Source organism: Adiantum capillus-veneris, chromosome 20 (genome assembly GCF_014529385.1).
Source record: "Adiantum capillus-veneris isolate H3 chromosome 20, ASM1452938v2, whole genome shotgun sequence".
NCBI classification, from domain to species: domain Eukaryota; kingdom Viridiplantae; phylum Streptophyta; class Polypodiopsida; order Polypodiales; family Pteridaceae; genus Adiantum; species Adiantum capillus-veneris.
This window is the reverse complement of record NC_140950.1, coordinates 30682731-30695705: the sequence shown is the minus strand read 5'-3', so window position 1 is coordinate 30695705 and position 12975 is coordinate 30682731. Positions and strand designations below refer to the sequence as shown.

Below are 12975 nucleotides of genomic sequence, written 5' to 3'. Positions count from 1 at the left end.
GGTGTCAAATAGTGAAGCTGATGCGGAGAGCGACGAAGAAGTAGAGTTTGATGACGAAGATGCAGAAGTATAGATTGAGATAGACATCTTTGGTGCATCAGATCTCATAGAGGATGAGAGATTAACAAATGACTTTTGCTAGGAAACATTTTGTAAAGCTCTTTTTATTAGTCTACAATAGACTTTAGATTTTGGTCATTTATGTAGCAGTTTCATTCATTTGTCTCATTTGTGTAGCAATTTTGTTGATTTGTTGTTTGTATTGATTAAGCATTTCTTGCGTAAACTAATGTATTTTGTGGGTGTTGTTTGTGTAAGATTAGGCATGGCCGATGACGATGAGCCCTACTCTCCTAGTTTTAGTTCTCCAGTCACTCCGGTCGGCATGTTACCCGAGCAGATAGACTCTTTTTTGTCTCAGTTTACACCAGAGCAGATCGCGATGGCACATCACCTTTGGGATGCAGGTGCAGGTGCAGGTACCTCTAGACCTACTACGACTGACCCTACGCTCGGGACTAGTGTGGTCCCTACACTGAGCGGCCCCACACCTCAGTCTATTGTGCCCCCTACGCCTAGGACTCGTGTGCCCTCTACATCGACGGGTGGTTCATCCCCGAGACGACGTTGTCATTGTTCTGGAGGCGGTGGTTGTTGTGGTAGTGCTTCTACCGATGCATCCACACAACCAAGAGAGCATCCACCACTCTCTTCAGTAGATAGTTCATCGATGGGCACACCATGTACACCTTGGGGATCACAGGAGTATGATCCTAGCAAGGTGTACAGGAGCAGGGATGGGGTTGTTGTGACAGATAGGGTGAGAAAGTAAATGCGACCGAGGATTCAATAGCTCTGTACGATTCAGTTTGGTCACTATGATGGAGATTTGAAAAAATCTCGATCTTGAGAGAAAGAATTACATCGTCGATGCCATTCAAAGAGAGTACATGCCGGCAGAGGGGTACGGTCAGGTCTCGAACGCCTGGATTTTGATCCTGGCGAGGTCCACAATGTCACACCATCGGCGGTCAGAGGCCAGAGACAGGTTCACTGACGGCGATCTCAAGCCGCCATGGTTGGACGCAGACAAGTGGATAGGGATTTTATGAGAGACACAAGACAATCCCAATAGAGATGCAGCCAGAGCACGTTTCAAGTCTGCTGGAGCGTCACATCTTGAGAGTGGAGGCTACGATACGCTTCGACATGAGTTTGTAAGTGTTATACGTATGCTTTAAATTATTAATAGTATATATGTTATGTGAAGATTTATCTAATGATTAAACCATAATTTTGAAGAAAGTTGTCGTGAAGCGCCTTCCGACACGACAAGAGAAGAAGTATGAGTACAAGCTTGGACTTGTGGCCCTTTTGACCCAGCCTGCAGGAGGAGGGAGAGGACGGGATTGGGAGGCATTACCACGAGGGCTTCTCACTCAGTCATATGTACAGTTTTGTAGTACTTATATTTGTGGTTTATGGTTATGTTTATGGTATGGTTAAGGTTTGACCGTCAACTTATGTTTATGGTTTATGTTTATGTTTATGTTTATGTTTATGTTTATGGTTATGGTTATGGTTGTGGTTGTGCAAGGTTATGGTTATGATTATGGTTTTGGTTATGGTTATGATTATGGTTATGGTTATGGTTTTGCTATGGTTATGGTTATGGTTTTGCTATGGTTATGGTTATGGTTATGGTTATGGTTGTGCAAGGTTATGGTTATGGTTTTGGTTCAGGTGGTAGTTATGGTTTTGCTATGATGGTATAGCAATCGTGCTATGGTTATGGTTTTGCTATGGTTATAGTTATGGTTATGGTTGAGCAAGGTTATGGTTATGGTTTTGCTATGATGGTATAGCAATCGTGTGATGGTTATGATTATGACTATGGTATGACAAGCAAGTTATGACAATGGTTATGGTATGGCAAACAGATTATGTTTATGGTTTTAAAGTTTTTGACTCATGTTTTAATTATGATAACAAGTAATGTTATTCTTACAATTTTGCTAATTGCCATACACTCGCTCTTTAGCGTCAGCTTGTAGGTGGAGTGCGGTTGCTTGTGCACTCTTCCCTTGGGCAGAGAGGGTTGTTTTCTTTTGCTACAGTACATGCAGCATTAGTTCCCAGTCCTCTTTGCCCAAAAAAAAATTTGCAGGTTTTGGTCGTCTGTACAGGTGACGATATCACCGTCGGTAGAGCCAACAAAATGGGCATCGGAATTTAATATATTAGTACCGTGTAGGTCACAAGGAACACAAAGATTATATTGTAACAAGTCTCTCTTAATGGGAGAAACTATAATACAAATGCCTATTAGAGGGGGGACCGCGGCTCCACAAAAATCCGGTCATCAATTGTTATCACGTTCTCTAAAATCTCTCTCTTGCAAAAGTATTGTTCATGCCAAGTTAACTAAATGCTATGTTTATGTTGCTACCATCAATTATGTTCACCCGCTATGCTCACAAAGTAATTTCACAAAAGTACTCTCTCTAATTTCCGCTACTTTGAAAGTTAATAGGCCATTTCCATTACATTGGTATCAAAGCATTTGGTTTCTCTTTTCGTGCTTAAGAAGAGAGGTCCTTAAGTAGCTTATAAAAGGTTGATTTTGTTAATTATATTAGAGTAAGTGGAACTGGGATCTATTATCAGTTTTGTTGAGCTCACTATGTGGGATATGGTGCACACCTCGGGAGCTTTAATCTTAATAATGGAGCCTTTTTAGACTTGCCTACGGATTTACAATGAGTGAGCCATAAGAAGTCCGAAAGGAGCTAGCTCTGGGCAATTCTGCGATATTATACCCACTCCACTACTCTCTATAACTAATCACTTCGAGCTATGGGTGTAGATACTTAAGAGCCAATTTTTAAAGGCTAAGAGGAGTGGCAACTACGGTTTTGAATTGCCATAGCATACACTAAGTACTTACATAAATTTTGTTAACATGGCTGACAATAACCAAGAGATTAGAATTAATATTGATATCTTTGATTTTGCACATGAGTGTGCTAATCATGATGCCCCCATGTTTGTCAATTATCTCGTTACTAGGTTGCAGCAAGCTATGGGTAACCATGCTTTGCAAGCCAAAATTACTCAACAACTTCGCGCTTTTGGGATTTCCCTTTCTCTCCAAGAGGAGAGACAGCTTAGGAGGCCTTTGGAAGAGACCCCCAAAAGAAGACTCTCTCCCATACGAGAGGAGGAATCCAAAGAGCAAGAAAGCAATGAAACTTTAAGTTCCTCCGAAGATGTGGCTCCAAGAAGACGGCGGTCTAGACGATTGCGAACTCCTCCCAAGAGGAAAAGATCATCACACAGTCCTTCTCCTTGATAGTCCGAAAGGGAAGAGAGGAAACAAAGGAAGAAAAGGGCAAGAAAGAGGTCACCCTCTTCTCCTTCTTCTTCACCTTTCTCCTCTTCCGACGAAAGCTATGGCTATTCTTGGCGAAGGTCACAAAAGCTCATGAAGTTCAAGGAGGGAGGAAAGAGTATCTCTTTTCTTACCTATGATGCCACCTTTGGTGCTACCGACAAAGTGTTGGCCTTCATCAAGCAATTTGATGCCGCCTTTGTAGACAAGGGCTTCACGAATTCCTCCAAGCTACACCATGTAGCTATACACTTCCAGAAATCGTCTCGTCAATGGTGGGCTACTCTTCGTTGCTATGGAGAAGCCCCAAAGACATGGAAAACTCTACGAGTTTCTATCATTAAGGAATTTCTTGCAAGAGATGGAAATGACAAAGTGCTCACCAAATGGTGCACCTTGAAGCTTCTCTCTGATGAGTATATCCACAAATACGTAGACAAGTTTTGGGATTTACATCTCAAGGCTACTGTTCTTAAAAAGATAGACTTCGTCGAGCAAAAGCAAAAATTATGTGCGGGATTATCCGAAGAGATGGCCCAATATGTCAACTCTCAACGGCTTGGTTCTATCACCAAAGTAACCCATCACACCATGGTTGCTTTACGCATCATTTTTCAACAAGGGGCTATACGAAATGTCAAGCCCATGGGAAACCAAGACAAAAATGATGCAATGGAAAAAACCAATGCCCAAAATTCTTGCCAAGGGACTTCCAACAACAACAACAACAATCAGTCCAAAGAGAAGGGAGTTTACAAAGGCAAAAACAAACTCTCTTGCTTGAATCTTTTCGCAAGGACCAAAGTGTTTTAAGTGTGGGGAGCAAGGACATGGCTATCGTTCTTGTCCCAAGAAAAATGCTCGCAATGAGACTCCTACGGCTTCCACCATCGAAGCTTCAAAAAAGGATCCACATTGCAAAGGTGAGATTCGTTAGACAAAGAGATGGTGAGGCCTAGCTCCTCTTCTTTTTGTTCTCCACTCCTTTTAGTCCAAAACAAAGATGGTACATACCGTATGTGTGTGGACAAGCAAGCACTAAACAATATCACTATCAAAAACAGATTTCACGTGCCTCGGATAGAAGATTTGTTTGATAAGCTACAAGGCTCCCTACTTTAGCAAGATTGACCTTAAAAGTGGCTATCATCAAATAAGGATAGTGGATGAAGATATCCTAAAGACCGCGTATTGTACAACTTTGGCCTTTATGAATATCTAGTCATGCCTTTTGGCTTGACTAATGCACCAGCCACGTTCAATCTTCTAATGGAAAAAAAATTAGACCATACCGTAAACTCATTGATGATATCATCATCTACTCCTAGTCTTTGAAGAAACATAAGCAACATCTCCAAATAATTTTTCAATCATTGACGGAGAAGAATCTTTTTATAAACCAAACGAAAAGCGATTTTTTCATTCAACGGGTTCAATACATAGGTCATTCCTAACCAGTCCTCATGCTTCTCGATCTCTCAAAGCCATTTGAGGTCCAATGTGATGCTAACAAAAAGATACTATGGTCGTTTTCAAATCTTGAAGCCCATCAATGAGATGGCTTACAAACTTAAGTTGCCCAAACATTGGCTCATACACAATGCTTTTCATGTGAGCCTACTTAAGCCCTACAAAGGAGGGCCATCGTGTGCTGCCTCCTTACCCTCTCCCTTGCTGGAGCCAAAGGTTACCTTCTTCTTCTATTCATTTGCATGCTGTGGTGGTTCGGGTCTAAATGGTTGGGGGCATGCATCATCTGGTGGCAGCGCTTGGTGCATGGTGGCACCCCCTTTGTTCTGGGTTGGTTCAGGTTACCTTCTTCTTCTATTCATTTGCATGCTGTGGTGGTTCGGGTCTAAATGGTTGGGGGCATGCATCATCTGGTGGCAGCGCTTGGTGCATGGTGGCACCCCCTTTGTTCTGGGTTGGTTCGCTGAAGTCGGGTCCTGGTTTCATCTACAAGTGGATCTAGTTCCTCCTTGGTATGGGGATTGGCTCATTGGTCGGATATGCTTCGTGGGCTCTCCGTACTAGTTCGATGCTTCATCCTTGGTTGTTTCAGTGGCGGATGCAACAAGGTTGTTATGTAGTCGCGTAACTTTTTTTAGCTTTACGTGTTTGTAGCGGGTTTTCCGGCTTCCCTGTAATAAAAAGCTCGACTATGGACTTGTATATGATTCGTGTGTTTGTGATTTCATGGCTTGTTTCGAGCATGGTTGATGATTGTAGGTTGTTTTTGAAACCCTGGCTCAATGTGTATGAGCAAGGTTGATCTTGTATTTTCTTTGGTGTTAAATATCATTTCAACTCACTCAATTCAATGAGTATTGCAAAAAAAAAAAAAAAAAAGATAATCTTTAATGTTTACTCTTAACTCCATCTCTGTTTAATATCAAATGATATTGGATAGCATTGGTAGACCATTAGCTCCACTATCTTTAGAACATATAATGACTAAGGCTTTATCTTTTCTACCTCATAGTCAAGAACGACCATGATATCAAGAGAGAAGTCATGTCATAAAATCTAATATCTAACCAACCCAAATGATTTTCTCATATTAAACTGATCATTTAATGTAGGAGAATAAACGGGAACAAGGGTTAGGATATAGACATGTGTTTATAGATCTATCTTAACACAGGGCCAATATTAAAGAGGCCCAAATGAGAGATGGTCTGTCAAAGGGAAAGACTAACCAATAGAGCATATACTCCTTAAAATTAGCTTCATTGAAGACCTCCAATAGTTAGTGTTAAAAGTCCTTTGACCTTACGTAAGTTAGGGTTGTGCTTGACGTGGGAACGCCGCCCAAGCTTGAGGTGCTTGTTATGCCTGATGACTGAGATGCTTTAGGGGCTTGATGATTGAGATGCTTGAGGTGCTTGTCATGCTTGAGATGCTAGGGCTGTAGTTGAGGTGGGAACCCGGTCCAAGCTTAAGGGGCTTAAGACTACCTCTCCTTCTCCAAGAAAGTAAAGAGGCTGAGAGCCTACACCAATACTCTAGGCTATAGAATGCAAATCCAACCAAGAGCCATGCTGCAATGCTTAAGCTTGTCATTTTCTCCATCTTCATTACTATGTTGTTATGTGTGCTAGCAAGAAGAGTGATGATAAGTGAGGAACTCACTCTTTCTCCTATGAAATGTTTATTCTTCCTCTCCCCTACTCTCGTTCCCTACTAGCTCTCTCCACCTTCGAAGGTGTTTGAAGTTTTGGGACTGAGGCTTGAGTTAGTTAATGCTTTCCATAAAGCTTATGTTATGCTCGTGATGCATGAAGCTTTCCATCTTCATTGCATCACCTTGGTCACAAGAAACACAAAGATTGTATTGTAACAAGTCTCTCTTGATGGAAGAAACTATAATACAAATGCCTATTAGAGGGGGGACCGGCTCCATATAAATCCGGTCCTCAATCGTTGTCATGTTCTCTAAACTCTCTCTCTTGCAAAAGTATTAGTCATGCCAAGTTAACTAAATGCTATGTTTATGTTTCTACCATCAATTATGTTCATCCGCTATGCTCCTTTCTCTAATTTCCGCTACTCCATTACAGAAGGTAACAACCAAAGCTCCAAAAATAACTGGGTAGTACCTAGGTTCACTAGTAAACTTCTCTTTCTCAAAAGATAGGAGCCGTTTGTTTAAACACGAGTAGTGAATCTAAACCAAACAACCATCTATGCTCTCTTAAGAGTAAGAGCATTCGCTTGAAAGTAGCTAATCAAACCTTGTGATGTGTTCTATCTATAACTACAACCTACTTGGAGATAAGAGTGTTATCTAATAACAACCAAAAGGCTTTCCATTACGTGCTATGTCTACTTGGAAGCAAGAACGAGTATTCAAAATAACCAAGAGAAAGTAAGAGAAAGTGATGAAAGAACCAAGAAAGAAATTACTCTACGAGCACGTTATTAAGAGGTTAACATACTTTCTACCGTAATGCAATAAGCTCTTAAAAACCTACTTACTATCAACATTTTTGATACTCAAACCTATATCATGTATTAACAGCTAAACGTAATATATCATCACCCTAATGCTTTCATTGTTTTAAAACACATACAACATTACTTAGAACTTCAGAAAAGCGAAGGACTGTATGTGTCTCTCTTTATATTTCTATTAGCTAAGCCAAAGGCCTAACGCGTTATGTGCGCATAAAAAAGAGAGATCGGAGCATGCACAAGACAAAACAAAGCCGAGGCAACCAGAGCCCCCCCTGCGGGGCACATCCCCGCCGCACCTCGCCAACCCTGCCGGCTTTGAATTGCATCCACCCAGGAGCACCTCCTGCTGCAAACAACCCCAAAGAGCCCCTAGCTCGCGGCTTCTCGCAAGCAAAGCTCACAAGAGCTTCTACGGCCGCTTGCTCGCACAAACCCTAGTACTTTCTCTATAAAGCTCATATATTTTCAATATAGTGTAAGGCAAAAAGCAAAAAATGAAGTTTCTTATATTCAAGCTACATTTAAGTAACTAAAACATATGATTTTGTCAAAAAAAATCATTTTACTAAATTTTTTGAGTTAAGCTCTCCACTGTTCATTGGTTTGGTTAACCTTGTAGACTATAAAAAGATGAGTGATACATTCTCTAATCTTTTTATATTACTGTTTATCAATTGATATGTTTATTGATATCGATCGATAAACATATCAATCGATTTACAAGAGGATATACAAACTTATTAAAAACAATGAAGTCTCACAATATAATACATTTGAATAATTAGGACAAGCGTATTATATGACCATTATTCACGTTTTAAACGTTTTGCGAATAACATTCCATGCAACCTACTTTTCTCGCTTTAGAATCTATTGCCTTATCATCTAAAATTTCGGAACAATTCATTGTCATTGCTAAATCTTGCACCTTCCTCTCTTTAATAAATAGTTTACATGCGTGTAAAGCCTCTTTGATGTCTTGTAGCTCGCAATTGAGCTTGCGAAATCTCTCCCATATATCTGCAAATACACCTCAATTCTCCTCAAGTCCCATGCTCAAGTAAAATGATGCTTAGCTTCCCTCTGGACAACTCTCTTCATGTTGGCCTATATCTTCTCTGGTCTTAAGAAATTCCTCTTGTAGTTGGCAACATCTCCGTCAACATTGCTTTAGTCTAAGATGTACGTGGAATTTCCACGTCTATTCATGGTCTCCTCTTTTCTAAATCACCAAACGAGCTTTCATTAGTAGCATTTCATGCAAAGCCGTCTCAAAATTACTTCTCCTTTAGACAATGTGACTCGTCAAGAATACGACAAATCGTCACAATAGCTAGTCTCCACTTGATCTCCAACCTTTTTTTGACACCTCTTGTAGTATACATCAGATACAAGGGGTTCCCTTTCCAATTGAGCTGGAGTTGATTTTGTCATTAAAGCTTTGTGTCTTTTGTGTGTACAAAAGATATCCATAAAATCAGCATCATGTCTTTAAAAGTAAAAGTTAAAAAAAGAGAAGAGACTGACAGAGTACAATTGGCATTTGTCGATCCAATGTATGGTTGCTTTTGATACTGACGTTTTGGTGAAGAATTTGGACATATTGACATTTCAATTGTGTCCAAAATGCCCAAAAGCCTCATTTGGATACGTAGAGCTCATGTTAACAGGAAAGCAATGAGCTTTACAAGAGCTTGAACTATTCATGCACCAATATAAGGTGCATGTATGAAGCACAAGCCTCGAGCAATACGGATACTCCATCTTAGTATGCTTGATCTATGTATATAAAAAACAAAAGCTCTGAATAGTTGCTCAAATGTAGAGTTTACTACGATACAGATATTTCCATCCAAGTATGTTTGAGAATGTCCAAAAGTGTTTTCTCACCAACTTTCTCCAAGTCAAGACACAACCGAAAGCTTGAACTATTCATGCACCAATATAAAGTCCATGCATGAAACACAAGTCTCTAAGCAATATTAAAGCATCAAGCTCTCTGCAATTAGCTCTATTTGAGGATAATCAAACTTTTCTCACACCCAACAAAGCTGGACTTCTCACACATATTCTGGACTTCTCAAACATAGTCAAGCTTCAATAGAGGATAATGACATTCTAGGTTGTCTCTACTACGGTCATGAAGAAATAACTGATAGAACGCAATGCATCATTATCTCCTAAGTAATATTGTTGCTTTGCTATCCATTCCAGTAAACTGTAGCACAAATTACCACCTAGCTCTATCAAGAGTACCCTGCGGGTTATATCACAAGATTCGTACTCCTTCATTACAGTAGTGTAGAACAACCCTCGTTAGCATAGAACAGCTCTCTATCGAGGTATGAAGTCTGCAAGGGTATTAGTCCTTCCATCTCAAGAGGCGCACCTCTAGCCAGGCTCTGCTAAAACAGCCACGTAAAACCCAAACTCTTTGCCTTCATGAATCGATTTCAGAGCAGACCATAACTGTTATACGCTCTCTCTCTCTCTCTCTCTCTCTCTCTCTCTCTCTCTCTCTCTCTCTCTCTTCAATTTCTGATAAGACACTGACACCCTCTCTCGCAAGCAGCAGACCAGACCCCTCTCTCTCTCTCATGGAGTGGCGGCGTGGCCCATAGCTGTGGTTTTGATCTATCTTCTTTAAATGCGAGTTGTGGCAGACTGTCGCTCGTCGCCAAGTGTCCGGTTTGCATGGACTGCTACGTGAGCCCCTTGTCTGTTACCTCAGCCCTACCCTCGTACAGCCCCTTTTAGTAAGCTTTCCCTGTTTGACAAGACCAAACGTCCACAGCTTTTAGGTAAAGCAATCTTGGCACTTGCTCATCAAATTTCAAACGTTTACATTTTTCAAGGATTGTTCCTACATCACGACTCTAGCACAGGAAGTTTTGGACAAATTCTCACAATATTTCCCACATTGTGACTGACCTCAACATCATGAGCTTCTGTGAGGGAGGCGCCGCATACCTAGCTAGGTATGTGGTGCGTCTGGAGCAGAAGCTCATGATGTTATGCATTGTACGAAAAACTCTGACCTATCTGCTATAGACTATGAAGGCTTAATAGCTTCATGATTTGCGTAATTCAAATCTCAATTAAAGGGGGCCGGCGGTCCCCTGCCCCCAATCGTACCTAGCTAGGTATGCGGTGCCTCTCGAGCAGAAGCTCATGATGTTATGCATTGTATGAAAAACTCTGATCTATCTACTATGGACTATGAAGGCTAAATAGCTCAAGGTAGTACCGTATGTATGTACGGATGCAATCCGTACGGTACATCCGTACAGTACGGATCCGTACCGTACGGATTGCATCCGTACGGTGCAGTATTTTTTTTAAAAAAATTTGGCCAGCGCGTGTGGCGTCCGTTGCAGCGATAGGGTAGCGTTTTATTTTTTCAGTAAAGCTCTTTACAGAGAGTGCGCTTCTGTAAAAGTTGCAGAGCAGGTGCAGAGCAGGTCTGTGAGCGCCTTTCTTGCAAAGAAAACACCATGCCTCGCGAAGCCAACCCCCTCTGGAACATTCACACTAATGTCATTGAGATTGTGAAGACTCCAGGGCAATCCGGATCAGGTACACGACGTTGGCAATGCAAGTATTGTGGGATGCAGAAGACCAGTACGGTCACTCGTGTCGTCAGACACTTGACGGCAATAGGATGTACAGCCAATTGTGGAGCATGCAAGAAGGTGCCGCCTGCTGTAAAAGATCAACTGATTGCAGAAAAATTTCCAGCAATGGCAGGAGTAAACAAAGGTATGGGAAAACAATCTACACAAGATGCTCTTCATGATGCCCTTCTCGGAGACCTTGGGGAGATGGACACTCAAGATCAAACAGTGGGAAGTAGTGAACCTAGTGCACAGGCTCAGTCTAACAGGAAGAGGGCTCGTATCATGCAAGATGTTGAGGATGTGTTTTCTGAGGATGTTAATGATACGGAGGATGTCACAGGGCCTAGGCAGACCACCTTGCCCTCGCGTGTGCATACTCAATCTTGGATCAAGGAGCGACAAAAGGTGGCGGAGATGGAGATTTCTCGCACTCTTATTGAGTGCAACATCTCCTTCAATGTATTGAGGACTGACCAATGGAAAAGGATGGTGAAGGCTATTGCTCAGGTTGGTCCCATAGATACATGGATTGGCTTAGAGTACAAGAAAATGCGCACGACAATGCTTGATGAGCAAAAGGCTTTGATTGACAGGGCTTTGGTTCCAGTGAAGGCAGGATGGAAACAATTTGGGTGCACAATCATTTCAGATGGTTGGAGTGACATACGTCGACGACACATCATCAACATTCTTGTGTCATCTTGCCTTGGCACATATTTTTTGCGAGCCGTGGATGCAGGGAAGGCAGGGGAACATATCACAGGTCAGTTCATTTACACGCACATTCGGCAGGCCATTAGAGACGTTGGCGCAGAGAATGTGGTACAGGTTGTCACTGATAATGCATCAAATTGCAAAGCAATGGATGACTTGATTTCAGCAGAGTTTCCATCCATAGTTTGGACCCCCTGTGCTGCACATTGCCTTGATTTACTCATGGAGGGGATAGGGAAACTCCCTTGGGTGCTGCCTATTGTGTCTGATGCAACAAAGATCACCACTTTCTTCCGCAAGAAGCACCAAGCACTTGCCATCTTTAGGAGCCACAGCCAGTTGGATATGGTACAGCCTTCAAAAACCAGGTTTTCCTATATGTATTTGGTGCTCCATAGGCTCTTCAAGCTAAGGGATTCCCTGATGCAAACAGTGGTGGATCCCAAATGGAGAGACATGCACAATTCCCAGCAGGAGAACACTAAGTACATCCAGAGGCGTGTTCTTGATGAGAGCTTTTGGACAGAGGTGCAGTCTCTCACAGTGGCTTTGCAGCCTGTTCACGTGTTGCTGCGTGTCACGGATATGGAGGGGTCCACACTAGGGCTGGTTTACCATCTCTATTCTTGCAGATGAAGAGCCACATTAGAGAGTGTCCTTCTTTGTCTCAGCAGCGATATGTTTCCTTGATTGCATCATTGACAATTGTTGGCAATTGTTTTTTTTTAAATAGCTCGGACCTGCTACACTGAGATGCTTCTTTTTTTATGGATGTGTGCAGACGAGATGACATACTGGCTATTGTGGAGAGTCGGTGGACGTTCATGAGCCGTCCTATACATGGAATGACTGCATGTCTCCATCCTCTCTACAAAAAGCCAGAACTATTCCATGATAGAGATTTGCTTGCACTACGCGATTCATACATCTCGTTGAGGTATGACGAGGACACACAATTGGAGATTGATGCTGAGATGACGAGCTTCATCAACAGCTTAGGTCCTTCCTTTGTGCGGCCTGTGGAACTGAGACAGGAGGCCACCAAGTTTCCTTTGACTTGGTGGCAGAGCTATGGGAGACAGGGTCTTCCCAAGCTTACGGATGTTGCATTGCGCCTACTTTCGCAGGTAAATACAAAACCTAAACCATTGCCACTTTTGCAGGTAAATACTAAACCCTAAATCATTATAATTTCCCAATTGAAGGATTGCTCTGCGGGTGCTTGTGAGCGCAACTCGAGTGCCTACTCATTGATCCACACCAAAATACGCAATAGGCTAAGCACTGCGCAACTAG

At 42.0% G+C, this 12975-nt stretch overlaps 1 protein-coding gene and 1 pseudogene across 11 annotated transcripts in view; one reads left to right on the top strand and one right to left on the bottom strand.

The window, feature by feature from the left end:
- Nucleotides 1-12975, bottom strand: part of LOC147432311 (uncharacterized) — a 141347-nt gene that overhangs the window by 80528 nt on the left and 47844 nt on the right. The window lies entirely within an intron of this gene.
- LOC147432313 (uncharacterized) lies at nt 326-12860 on the top strand (annotated as a pseudogene).